General features: G+C 43.3%; 1 protein-coding gene across 1 annotated transcript in view; it reads left to right on the top strand.

Moving 5' to 3' along the window:
- The first annotated feature begins 2,254 nt into the window (after positions 1-2,254).
- Positions 2,255-13,971, top strand: part of LOC144600609 (BCL-6 corepressor-like protein 1) — a 185,991-nt gene continuing 174,274 nt past the window's right edge. Inside the window, exon 1 of the mRNA XM_078412395.1 lies at positions 2,255-2,440. The gene's annotated coding sequence lies outside the window, so the exon portion shown is untranslated. The remainder of the gene's footprint in view (positions 2,441-13,971) is intronic.

The following is a 13,971-nucleotide window of genomic DNA, read 5'->3' as shown; positions in this document are numbered from 1 at the left end:
TCTTCTCCTGGCACATTTGCTTCCATACCAGTCCTTTGGTCTGGGCTTCACCATAGACTGCATTTTTTCTTCCATCTTCACAATTTCCAAACTACCAGGATCTCTCCCACTGGGTTGTTCTTGTAGACTTGTCATTTCATCCTATTTTTGTCCCACAAAACTTATTTAGTTTATTTTAGAGGTACAGTGTGGAAACAGGCCCTTCGGCCCACCGAGCCCACACCGACCAGCAATCACCTGTGCACTAGTTATATTCTACACACAATTTACAGAAATCAATTAATCTACAGACCCACATGTCTTTGGAATGTGGGAGGATTCCAGAGCACCCGGAGGAAACACACGCGGTCACAGGGAGAACATACAAACTCTGTACAGACAGCACCCTTAGTCGGGATCGAACCTGGGTCTCTGGTGCTGTATGGCAGGAACTCTACTGCTGTGCTACTGCGCCACCCTGCTTTCTCCCCTTCTCCATTCACTTACCACTTACATTTGATAATTTCCAATTTCATAATCCCAAATGGCTCACTTTTTTAACAAGGACTTCCAATTCCTCTGCACGTCCATCCCACGGCAGGTTGGCCCGACGGCCCATTGTCTTGTCCTTGTGTCGAAGCCCAATTAATCCCTTTCATGACCTTTGCCTGGCTGAACCCATTCACAAGTTGAACACCTTCTCTGTTACCTTCATCCACTTCCTCCAGATCAAAAGGTGTAGCTTTGGGAACTTGCATGAGTCCAAGCAATGCCTTTTTTCTTTGTGGGATATGTGGAACAGTCCTCATTTCAATCATTCTCAGGTCACCTGCCTAATCTTTATTTCCAGTTTATTAATGACCATATTGGTGTTGCTTTCTGCTTTCTTCAGAATTCAAACATTTTATCAACTGCTTCTAAATTCTACCCTCGCAGTCAATTGATTCAACTGTTTCAGATTGTTGTGACTTTAAATGAGCCAGAGACCAGAGCTGTAAATATAAAAAGTATTTATTGAATACAACAAGCAGGCATGCTGGAAGACTTTTTCATGAATCCCTCTGAACTCAAATACATGGTGGTTTTATTCTCTTTAAACACAAAGATAACAATAGGTGATTAAATACAATTTTCAATAGTTACAGTTACTTTGTTTACCAATATTTTTGGTGTAGACAAATGACTGTAGGTTTACATATTTATAATGGGAGCACATCTCAACTCATGAGAATACTTTTGTATATTCAAACATTTTTGTTGGGAATCACTCAAAACAACTTTTCCAATTCATATTGGTCTATTCTGATGAAAAATCATCAGCCTAGAAAGTGTTCTGCCTTTTCTCTCCCCACAGATGCTGCCCAGCTTGCTGAGTATATATCTAACATGGTACAATTTCTTTCATCACCCCACCTGTCTGCTGTCCAGTTCTGGACTGAAGTAAAAACAATGCATAAATTGAGGTAGGAGCAATGAGGTTATGAAGATGGGAGGCCACAGAGATGGAGAGGAAACCACATACAGAGGGCTTCAAACTTCTGAATAGCCTCTAAAAGCGTGTGCCCACACATATGTGCTTTTTCCTTTCCAACATTTTCTGATGGTAATGGCATGATAGTTATTTGAAGAATCGTTCTGACATTAGGAAGTTTGAAAAAACAATCATCGTTTATTAAACGATAAGGCACTATAATAGGACAATTCAGGTAGTTATATTCAGCAAATATGCGAGCCAACACCTTCATAAGTGAGCGATATGAATTGTGTTTGAGAGGGTGGGTATATGGGCCGTGGAAAGCCCGATGTAGTTACGTACAATGTTATTTGCTCCCTGGTGTCCATCAGCTGTTACATCCTTGTCCTTTGGTTGCTACTCCAGAGAACGTGAACAGTCACTAACCGACTCCACGAGTTGTCTTTTAAAAATCTAAAACCCCCTAAAATCCAGTGTTGGTCAGTAGAGAGGGCAGTGGATAAACTACTAAAATAAAGATGCAACTACACCTAAATGCAGCTGCGGGATGCCATTAGGTCGAAATTATTTAGCAATAAAGAAAACTCTCGAAGTGGCATCGAGACCCGGGAAGATGGTTTGCACCGGACGAGCGAGTTTCCGAGCTGTGCCCCTGCAAATAAAGTAGTTGCGGCGGCGCTAGGACCCTGGGGACGCGACTGCAGTGAGGAGTGGTGGAAATGTGCGCAGCAGACAGCGATATGGAGCGAAAGTAAACTCATTCCTCGTTTCACACAACACTATATACATATAAAAAATACACGTCGATTATATCAGCCCGTGCTCGGTGCTCCTGCACCGTCGGGACCGCACTTTCACAAGCTCCGGGGCCCGGCTTCGGAGCTGATCTGGATCTGGATCGGAGCTGGAGCTGGAGCTGGACCTGAATCTTCCTGGAACGAGAGATCAGCAGCAGCAGCAGCAGCAGCAGCTCGGCATTGCATTCAGGTATTTTCATTAAGATAAAGAGGCCGGGCTCGGCGGAGCTGGGCAGTGTGTGTGGTGAGGATCCGAGGTGCCACTATCTACCCCTCGCCCTCTCGGTCTTTAACAAAAGGAGGGAGACGTCTCGCTTCGCTTCGCTTCTCTCCGCTCCGGGGGCGATCTCGTCAATTTCATGTCAGTCTCGCTGGCATCTTGCGTGTGTGTGTCTCTCTCTCTATCTGTCTATGTTTTATTTTGCAAACGTTTTTTAACGGAGGGGATGATTGCAAAACGCCAGACGAGTAAAAACCGTGCAAAGGATTCGACAAACAGAAAAAAAAGCATCGGGCCAGGTTATTTTGAAACACAAGTTTAAAGCAAGACATTTAAAAGGGTAAATACCCAACTTCCGGGAAGGCAACTTATTCACATACTGTGCGCGGCTCTTATTTATTAACAAACAATGAAGGTTTCAAACACGGGTCGAGATCGAGTTAGTTTGTAGCCCAGGCCACTGTAGTGCTTCTTTTGGGGTTTAATTAGGGTTTGCACTTGTGAAGACAAGAGCAGGCGGAGCGATGCCAAATACCGGACTCGTGGGTTGTATCAACATTGTCAGGTTCAGGAGCTGCTCCCTGTGAGACCGGGTTAGGGGAGGGGGGACCAGAGAACCACTCTGGACCCCCGAGTCTATCCCCCTGCTCCTCGGCCCTTGGGATGTTTCCAGGGACCTCGAAACGGCCATAAATATTTCACCAGCGGAGAAATGGAGAAAGCAGCAACCGACAGTCACTGACTGGTGCCATTCTGCAATTTGGGAAATGCAAACAAAATGACCCCCGACTCAAGCAGAGATTCACGTGTGCATTTTCCAGAAGACGAATGAGTGTTTGCAAAGATTTTATTTTAGGGGTGTGGTGAGGGGTGGTGGGCGGGAGGTGGCTCCCGGTCCCCTAAGCGATGGTTTGCACAAAGTCCATCGGCGGTGACCCTCGGCCGACAGTCAGTGTGTGGAAGGAGGATGTGACGGACGACTGCTTGTTATTCCGCACCGAGGGGTGCACAACACAAACACAACATGTGCCTTTATACTCGTGTATCTCCGATCTTCGCAGCGTGTCTCAACACTGCACAGCGGGAATTGTAGTTAAATTAGTAACCCCCCCCCCCCCCCCCCCCCCCCTCCCTCCCCTTCCCCTCCTCCTCCCGTTCCTGCGGAACCCAATCGCGTCCGGACAACAAGCCGTTTACAATGACAGTTAAATGCCGTGAGCTGCCGGGCCTTGTTGCACAAGCAACTTGTGTGTTCGATCCCGAGAAAGTTTTCAACTCGGGTTAAGTCCCGTCTCGGCGTCTGCACGAACGATCACGTTTTAAGGCTATGATGAAAGATTAGATTTTAAAGATTAGACTCGGGGCAAGGGAGAGGGAGGCAATTGAGGGACAGGACTCAAGTGATTCATCCCGCTCCTGGTTCATGACAACAGGGCGCGGCCTCGCAGCCAAGACCCCACCCTGTGCCCTCTTAACACTGCGTGGCCTGTTGGGCCGGCTGTACAATTACATTGAACATATGAAGTTGTTCTTCCCGGTAGGTTTGTCGGGCTGGTGGAGCGAATGTTACAGTGGCATGTATTGCCCGACCCAAGCACAAACCTGCACACAATAAATCACACGAACACACAGCACAGAAACAGTCCATGCCAACCGCGATGTCTGTCTTTGCTAATTCCTTACTCCTAGTCTGTATCCAAGTACCTATCCAAATGTCTTATTTCAACAGCCCCACTACCTCTGGCAGTTCATTCCAAATATTCACCACCTGTGTGAAAAATATAACCCCTCAGATCTCCTTTAACTTTCTCCCCTCTTGCTTTAAACATGTGCCTTTGAGTTCTCGTCTCCACTGTACAGGCAACATGATTTTTGGCCATCTACCAGAGCATTGCCCTCCCCACCTCCAATAATTTTAGAAAGGTCACCCCACAGCCTACTACATTCCAGCAAGATTAAACCCAGCCTTTCTAATCTCTCTTTATAACCTTATCCATCCATTCCAGGCAACATCCTGTGAACCTCTTCTGCGCTTTCCCTATTACCATCACACCCCTCCTGTAGTGTGGTGACCAAAACTGTTCACAATATCCAAGGATAGTCCAACTTGTGATTTGTATAACAGTCTGACATCCCAACTCTTTTCCTAAATATCTTGTCCTATGAAGGTAAGCATTCCAAATGCCCTTTTCGCTACCTAATCAACTTGTATCACCACTTTCAGGGAGCTATGGACTTGGGCCTGAAAGTCCTCTGTAGATCAACACTCCTAATTTTCCCCAGAGATGCTGCCTGACCCGCTGAGTTACTCCAGCATTAATTTATTTGCTGTTTACTCTGCATATCCTAACAGAATTTGACTTTACATAGTTCATTATCTCACACTTGTCTGGATTAAATTCTATCTGCCCTCTCCGTCCAACTTCCAATCTGATGTATGTTTCTCTCTGTACTTTCACATCCTTCTCTGTTTACTGCCACTTTATCAATTGTTGTGTCCTTTACAAAAATGAACTAATTATATCACCTTCATTCTCATCCAAGTCATTTATATCTTGCACAGAACAAAATTCCCAGCACTGATCCTGATGGGTAGGTACACCACTAATTTAGTTTAGAGATACTGCGCGGAAACAGACCTTTTGGCCCACCGAATCTGCACCGACCAGCGATCCCCGCAGATTAACACAAGCCTACACACAGATGTACAGCACTTTGATCAACGTGGGTTGTTTTTAAATGTGCTATATAAATAAAATTGACTTGACACTAGGGACAATTTACACTTATGCCAAGTAAACAAACCCAAGCTAATTATGATTTTTGATCTCGGAGATCTCGGAGAAAATCTACGCGGTCACGTGGAGAATGTACAAACTCCGTACAGCTAGCACCCGAAGTCTGGGTCAAACTCGGCTCTCTGGCGCTGCAAGCACTTTAAGGCAGTAATTCTACCGCTGCGCCACCATGCCGCCTTAATTAGAGATTTTAAGGCACTGTTACCCTCTGCCTCCCATTGCCCAGCCAGTTTTGGATCCAGTTCACCAACATGCTTAAGATCCCTTGTGCATTAACCTTCCGGACCAGCCTACCATGCATAACTTTGTCAAAAGCTTTAGTAAAGTCTGTGTAGATGACAACCACCATCCTGTCTTCGTTAATCTTCTTTTTTACCTCCAAAAAAAATCAGATTTGTGAGACATTACCTCAATTGCACAAAACCATGCTGACTCCTTCTAATCAGTCCCTGCCTTTCCAAGTTTGATCCTGGAGAAGATTTCAAGTCTGATCCTGAACCTTGGAATCTTCTCCAACCACTTCCCCACCACTTATGTAGAGGTTCACCGAGCTGTAGTTTACAGGCTTATCCCTGCTGCCCTTTATGAACAAGGGAACAACATTAGTTCTCCTCCAGTTGACTTGTATCTCACCTGTGACTAATGAAGATACAGAAGCCTCTGCGAGAGCTCCAGCTCCTCGATTCCCTCAGCATTGTAGGATAGATCCTGTCTGGCCCAAGGGACTAGTTCCCCTAATAAGCCTAAAGTGGGAGTCCAGAACCAGGGGCCACAGTCTAAGAATAAAGGGGAGGCCATTTAAAAGTGAGGTAAGAAGAAACTTTTTCACCCAAAGAGTTGTGAATTTGTGGAATTCTCTGCCACAGAAGGCAGTGGAGGCCAATTCACTGGATGAATTTAAAAGAGAGTTAGATAGAGCTCTAGGGGCTAGTGGAATCAATGGATATGGGGAGAGGTTGGGCACAGGTTACTGATTGTGGACGATCAGCCATGATCCCAATGAATGGCGGTGCTGGCTCGAAGGGCCAAATGGCCTCCTCCTGTACCTATTTTCTATGTTTCTATGTAAGCTCTAATATTTCAAGCACTTTCTCCATTCTGATACCGATTTAGTTAGAGATGCAGCATGGAAACATGTCCTTCAGCCCACCAAGTCCATGCCGTCCATTGATCATCCATTCACACTAGATCTATGTCATCCCACTATCCGCATCTACTCCCTACGCACTATGGGAGATTTATAGTCAATTAACTTACAAACCCACAGTGTTTGGGATGTGGGAGGAAACCGGAACACCCAGAGGAAACCCACATGGTCACAGGAAGAACGTGCTAACTCCACACAGACATCCCCGGGTCAGGATTGAACCTGGGTCTCTGGCATTGTGAGACAGCAGCTGTAGCAGCTGCGCACCGTGCTCCAAAATATCACTGTATCTCACGCTTCACACACAGCCTTCACATTCATCTCCCTGCTGAATATCAATGAGAAATATTCATTTAGCACTTCAATCATGTCCCCTCGCTCCACGCTTGGATTACCCCTCTGGTTCATGAGAGGACCTATTCCTTCCTTTGCTGCTTCTTGCTTCTGATATGCTTCAAAAGATTTTAGGATTCTCCTTAATCCTACTTGTCAAGGTAATTTTGTGGCCTCTTAATGCCTCCTAATTTCTTTCTTAAATGTTCTCCTTTATCCCCTGTGAACCTCTATGACTCATTTGTCTGAAGAAGGGTCTCGACCCGAAACATCACCCATTCCTTCTCTCCTGAGATTGTGCCTGACCCGCTGAGTTCCTCCAGCATTTTGTGTCTACCTTCAATTTAAACCAGCATCTGCAGTTATTTTCCTACACATGATAACGATTGGTCGGTACAGGTGACCTTGCATTATGGAGGCAGGGGTTGTGTTCCATGAAAATATCCAAATTGTAATTTTCCATAATGTGAACCAGTGTCATCTGCACATACATCAAGTTATGAGAGATTCGGCTTCCCTCCCCTTCAAGAACGTGGAACAATACAGCACAGGACCAAGCTCTTCAGCTCACAATGTTTGTGTTGAATATGATGACAAGATCAACTCCTATCTGCCTGCACATAATCCATATTACCTTCATATCTACTGTATAACTTAAAGTCTCCTAAATGCCACTTTTGCATCTGCCTCCACCACCGCCCTTGGAAGCCCGTTCCAGGCACTCACCACCCTTTGTGTAAAAACTTGCCCTGCAAATCTTTAAACTTTGCCTGTCTCACCTTTTAACTATTCCCTCTAGTATTTGATTTATTCATCCTGGGAAAAAGGTTCTGACTATCTACCCTATTGATGCCTCTCACAATTTTATATATTTCCAACAAGTCTATCCTCAACCTCCAGTATTCCAGGGAAACTAATTCAAGTCTGTCCAACCTCTCCCTGTAGCTGATACCCCTTAACTCAGGATCATGCCATTTAACCTCCTTTGCACCCTCTCCAAGGTCATCACATGCTTCCTGTAAAGGGGCAATCAGAAGTGCATGCAAAATTCCAAATGCAACCTAACAAGTCCTACATAACTGCATTTTGACTTCCTAACATATTCAATGCCTTGACCAATGAAGGCAAGCATACCATAGGTTTTCTTTATAACTCCATCTACCTGTGTTGCCACTTTCAGGGATTTATAGACATGGACCACAAGATCCCTCTGTACATCAGTGCTAAGGTCTTTCCATTCATTGTATATTTTTCCCTTACATTCAACCTCCCAAAGTGCAACCCTCATACTTGTTAATGTTAAACTTCATCTGCCATTTTGCCATTCATTTATCTAGCTGATCTGTATCCCACTATAAACTTTGACAGCCTTCCTCACAGACTGTGTCCCCAACAATCTTGCTGTCATCTACAAACTTACTAACCACAAAAAGCTTACTCACAATCTCTCTGTCCTGCAAATACCAACTGATTTCCAAGCATCCTTTCATCTCCGAGAAGAACGAGCTGTTATAGCCCAAGCCTATGCTAACCTTTCTAGAATTCCATCATTGAACCAGACCAATCACGAATTTCACTTGAAATTGAACCACGCCATTATGGACTCTGCCCTTCCTAAGGTTATCTGTTGCCAGCCCTGTTTGTTCTGGCCTTTTCTATTTTTCATTCTGAAGAAGGGTTCTGACCCAAAACGCCACCTATTTTCTCCAGAGATGCTGGCTGACCTGCTGAGTTACTCCAGCATTTTTGTGTCTACCTTCAGAATAAACCAGCATCTGCAGTTCATTCCTATACAATTGCTTTACCAGCTGTCTTATTGCAAAATGCTCTCATCAAAGTGCAAATTACATCCTAACTGGGCAGGGTAAAGATATCGTTTCTCCTTGACCTTCTCAACCAATTTGCTGCCTTCGGTAAAAAATGACCACATCATCCTCATCCAACCCTTTTGTTCTCTTTTGTCTAATTGGGTAGGACTACAGTCCCCTTGTTCCATTCGTATCTCCAGGTTGGTGGCCTCCTTTCACACCCTAGACTGTTATTTCTGTTTGATTCCAAGGAGTTATCCTGGGCTCTGCATGCTATCAGTTATTAACACAATTTAAAAGGAGAGTCAGTATTCATAAGTGTGTGAAAGAAATCCATCTCTCTCGACCTGTCCACTATCTCCAAATTTTCAGACTGCTTGTCCAATGATTAATGCTGAATGTGTAGAAAATACCTCCAGCACAGGCCACTAGCCTGACTCCCACACTCTGTAATGTTCAGCCTCAGGCTGTTACCAATCCTAGTGTTGTTCTGGCAAAGAATACGAGTGACCTTGTTGCATGTTTACAACTGATCAACAGTTTTGTTGTCATCTCGACTCATGCACAATTTTAAAAATTGTTAGCAAAATCTTAGTTCAAATTTTCAATTGTCAGCTGCCTGGTTAGGAAGAAGACTATAAGACCTCCATTGCCTGGTTACAAAGCAATAACATTTCCACTTAACAACACAACCCAATGCCCTGTACCACCTGAGGTGATCGCACCACACCATTTGATAGCAGTGTGTACTTGTCGTATGTGGATTCTGATTGTGAGCAGAAAGAAAGATACCCATGAGCTGGATCTGGCATTTATAATTGAGAGGACTGTGTTTGGTGCATGGAAAATACGTTATTATCAGATCATAATCAGTTTGCGTATGGGCTTTGAAGACGAGTAAAGCTCAAAGTCTAGTTCTAGCATTATAGAAACAAGGAACTAGTTTACAAAAGAAGAACACAAAGTGTTGAAGTAATTCAGCAGGCAGCATCCCTGGAGAACATTGATAGGTTACGTTTTGGGTTGAGTCTGAAGAAGGGTCCCAATCCGAAATATCACCAATCCATGCTCTCTGGGTGCATTGCTGATTGCAGAGCGCTTTCGTAACATGGCAAGCCTTGATTTCACAATTGATAACATAGCTTGCAGATGTTGGATTTTTGAGGGAAGACTTTCATTAGAGTAAACCTTGTAATAATTCAATGTTGTAAAATTATAATGGAAATGCAAAATAGGTTATCCTTAGCTCTAAAGATATTCCTATTGAGTTTTAGAAGTACAGTCTTCCGAAAATATTTTACAACACAATTAGGGTAATCTTGTAAGCAGTGCAATGCATGTCTACCTTTGCTCCCATCTTTCATTGTATGTTAATCAGCATGAACACTTGGATGTTTGGGGGCTACCATGATTGATTTCATTTGTTGTCTTTGCCCATTTCATCTCTTGTGAGGCTCTGTCCATTGTTGCACTCAAGCCGTACTATTCATAGTTCTATCAGCTCATTTTGGCCTGTGTGGTTTAAGGAAAATCTGTTAGTTTTTAATGAAGCCAGTGTTCAATCATGCCATGTTCATGTCTGATTTATTTTGTACTATTCAATGCATCGAAAGTAAGGAAGGCAAAATGCAATGTTAGTATTTATTTCGAGAGGATTAGAATATAAAAGCAGGGATGTAATATTGAGGCTTTATAAGGCACTGGTCAGACCACATTTGGAATATTGTGAACCGTTTTGGGCCCCATATCTGAGGAAGCATGTGCTGTTGTTGGAGAGGTTCCAGAGTAGGGTTGCCAACTGTCCCGTATTAGCCGGAACATTCTGCAGTTTGGGCTAAATTAGTTTGTCCCGTAATAGTAGGGTTGCCAACTTCCTCACTCCCAAATAAGGGACAAAGGGTGACATCACCGCCCCGCGCCCCACGTGACTCACCCAGCCAGCGGCCACATGCTCCTGCTCCACCCATGGCGGCCGCCCCGGGCTGGGAGGAGGGTTGCTATGCAACCTCCGTTAGGCGGCACCCGGGCCTCCGGACCTAGACTGTCAAAATGTTGGAAACCAAGAGTGTCAGGACCTAAACTGTCAGGGCCTATAGCGTCCTGGCCTACAGCACTACCCGGGCCCTTGTCCCGTATTAGGCCTGGGGGGGCGCTATAGGCCCGGACAGTGTAAGCTAACAGAGTGTGTTCGGGGAGCGGGGCCGAGTGTGTTTGCCTAACGGAGGTTGCATTGTAACCCACCTCCCGGCCTGGACGGCTGTTATTGGTGGAGCGGGAGCACGTGGTCACTGGCTGGGTGAGGTCACCTGGCTCGCCACCTTGTCCCGTATTTGGGAGTGAGGAAGTTGCCACCCTAGTCCAGAGGAGGTTTATGAGAATAATCCCACTGATGATTGGGTTAACATATGATGAACTTTGATGGCTCTGGGCCTGTACTCTGGAGTTTAGAAGGATGAGGAGGGATCTCATTGAAACTTATTACATAACGAAAGGCCTAGATAGAGCAGATGTGGAGAGTATAAGAAAATAACTGCAGATGCTGGTACAAATCGAAGGTATTTTTTCACAAAATGCTGGAGTAACTCAGCAGGTCAGGCAGCATCTCAGGAGAGAAGGAATGGGCGACGTTTTGGGTCGAGACCCTTCTTCAGACTGATGTGGAGAGGATGCTTCCACTGGTGGGAGAGTCTAGGACCAGAGGGCATAGCCTCAGAATAAAAGGACATACCATTTGAAAGGTGATAAATTTCTTTAGCCAGAGGATGGTGAATCTGTGGAATTCATTGCCACAAACAGCTATGGAGGTCGTCTTTGAATATTTTTAAAGCGGAGATTGATAGTTTCTTGATTAATGAGGGTGTCAAAGGATATGTGGAGAAGGCAGGAGAATGGGTTTGAGAGGGAAAGATAGATCAGCCAAGATTAAATGGCAGAATAGACTCGATGGGCCAAATGGCCTAATTCTACTCCTATATACGTGACCTTATGACTTATATTTAGAGTTCGGCCAATCCTCCTTATCATTAGTTGCTCTTGCTGTGATTTAACTTTTTTGTAGTATGTTTAAAATTATTCAAGTCTTTGCTTCCGTTTCTCTGGCAGTGAATGGTTTCTTTTGGTGAGAGAGATTATAATTATTTTCTCAAAATATAGCCTGTATTATTATGAAAAAAGCAGCTACAGACTAATTAAGCCAATATAACTACATTCCCTGTAACCATGCCCCTTTACTTTTCAATTAGTCCCTCATATCTTGCTCAATGTACTGATATCTTTCTTTTTTTCTTGTAATTGAGTTTGTGAAATTAACTGATTTACAAAAACATTCTCTCACCTATTGTTAAAAGGCTTGCTTAAGATGTGCTTTAGTTAGTGTTTATTTTGCAATGTCCATTACATACCAGTGCAAAATGAGTACCATATTATTTCTGCCATACATAATACTGCAGGCGATGAACCCGTCAAGTGGCTGAAGATACATTCCTGATCTCCTTTTGGTCTTGCCAACTTTTAGTCCTTCCAAGTTCTTCTACAGCACATCCAGGGACAACACTATTTTGCATCCTAAAACATCTCCCCAATCCCACGTTAAGTATTGACATTTTCTAGATTATAATTCCAAATGGCATCTAGTTGTCAATCTTTACAGCGAGCGTTCAAAGTGAATACTTGTAGATTATATGAAAATGGTTGTCATCACTGCAGAAACAAATTGATTCCTCATCATGTAGCCTCTAATGCACCTTTTCGGCAAGTGGTTGATGGAGTATCATCCTCTTCAGAGTGACTTTACCTTCTCCCAGTTCAGGGTTGTCGAAACCAATTGTAAACAGCCACCTCAATATTGATATCGGAAGGAAACTAGCATTATCCCGAACCTTGCCTTTTTGGCTGTTTAACACACTCTTTAAAATACTTGAATATTACACCATGATTTAAAACTTGCATTTTTTCCAATATCTTGTACACATTGTCAACAGTAATAGATGATATTTTGAAGATGCTATTTTGCTGGTTGCATGATAAGCTTTATTGCAGAAGTGGATGTTATAAATTACCAGTATTTTGTCATCATGAAATAAGTGATACCAGAATATGTCTCATATTGAGGAAAAAGCACTTGTGTTACGTTTAAAAAAAATCATAGGAGGAGAATTAGGTTGTTTGGCCCATCGAGTCTCTGCCATCCAATCGTGGCTGATCTATCTTTCCCTCTCAACCCCATTCTCCTGCCTTCTCTCTATAACTCTTGACACCCTTACTAATCAAGAATCTGTCAATCTCTGCCATTAAAATACCCAATGACTTAGCCTCCACAGCCATCTGTGGCAATGAATTCCACAGATTCACCACCCTCACCCACATATCACTAGTCACTCTCCAAAATAGATCACACACAACTGCATATTAAACTGGTGATGTCCAATTCAAAGATCAATATCATCATTTTGATTTTAGTTTTGCCAAAAGGCAAATGCATATGCATTTTATGTATTTCCAGTATCACTTTTACAACAATTGTGCAGAAAAGCAGCTATTAGTATCAGCCAATTGAAAATTCAGTGCCATGCAAATTTGAACAGTGAAATACAACGAGCAATAGAATTGCTGATTTAATCCTTCTAGATTAGGTTGTGTCTAAAGAATATATTTAGCACCGTGTAACATTAAGGTGAAATTCTGAAAGTCTGTCAAAGTCGTGATTGTAATAGAGCTATTTGAGACGATAAAGTAAAATAATTACTGAAGTAGTGTAGTTGAACATTAAGGTGTATTGGTTCAAGTGTATTTATTACTTTTATCCCCCAATGGCATATTGATATTGGTTTTCTCAGTACGCCTATTGGTAACTCTGGGTGTGCAAGTAGATTCCACAAATCATGTTTTGCACAGATTCACTTTCAGCAAAATGTACACCGACAACATCACTTTTAAAAATGATAGCAGATTGAAGTGCACGTGTGCAATTATTGAATGTGAACAGGACATGCATTGTGGTGCTCTCTGTGAGTGAATTGCCTGATTGCACTTACAGCAGTTCAGTCTCAGCAACCATATATAGGAGGACATTTAGTGCCTGAAGAATCCAAACCAGCGGGGATTCGGTGCTTTCATAAGAATCAGGAGGAAATGTGGGAAAATGAGCAGGAGGAAAATAAAATGTCCCATCATATCACCATAGCAATGTGGAAACATAAATCACATCATCATTAGAAACAGCTTGGTAACTCACAATCGATTGCGCGTACTTTTTGCGGGGTAAAGTATAATGGCTAAAGCAAAGTCATTTCATAATGGTCACCAAAATTGAAACTGTACACAGTGCAGCATACAACACTTAATTCTAGGTCTCCAGAGTTTGTTCAAATGGTTTTATGAATGCACATAATTGTAATCATTTTCTTCATTAGTTAA

Source organism: Rhinoraja longicauda, chromosome 15 (assembly GCF_053455715.1).
Source record: "Rhinoraja longicauda isolate Sanriku21f chromosome 15, sRhiLon1.1, whole genome shotgun sequence".
NCBI lineage: Eukaryota > Metazoa > Chordata > Chondrichthyes > Rajiformes > Arhynchobatidae > Rhinoraja > Rhinoraja longicauda.
This window is presented reverse-complemented; position numbering and strand designations above follow the sequence as displayed.